The following is a 607-nucleotide window of genomic DNA, read 5'->3' as shown; positions in this document are numbered from 1 at the left end:
GTCAAACTGAATGTGTTTTTTGTTTTAAAAAAATGGCACGGATAAAAATTTTGTTACTTCCGTAGTTTGTTTTTAAATTTTCATGTTGTAATTTTTGAGAGGCAATTTACTTTTATCTTCAAAATTAAATTAGATTACATTAATTCGATATATTACAACAAAACTTAAGATATTAAAAAAATTATACAAAAGTACTTTAAATTGCAACTTTTTTCATATCAGTAAGATGAAAAAATACAACTGAAAATATTAGTTAAAATTCATATAATTTGAACTCTCAAAAAGAAAATTATGAAAATGAATACTAATGGAGGAAGTAAATGACAATAGCATAGATGATCACAACCCTTAAAAAGATGACATAAATGAGTCGTTTCTCAAAGTCTAATAAAATATTTGAGTTATTTCCCTCCATGAAATAACCACAATTCCTGTGAAATACATGATTGCACATAGAAAGAAGGCAAAAAACATATTTATCCAAAGCTCTCTTGTGTAGGTGTTATGTTTTCTTGCTTTTTTGTTGATATATGTTGTTTTGGCAGCCTCTTATACTGTCATAGATCTAGACAATTAACACTTTTTAAAAGGGAAAACTCATAGGTAC

The sequence above is a fragment of the Solanum lycopersicum genome, chromosome 6 (assembly GCF_036512215.1).
Source record: "Solanum lycopersicum chromosome 6, SLM_r2.1".
NCBI classification, from domain to species: domain Eukaryota; kingdom Viridiplantae; phylum Streptophyta; class Magnoliopsida; order Solanales; family Solanaceae; genus Solanum; species Solanum lycopersicum.
This window is presented reverse-complemented; position numbering follows the sequence as displayed.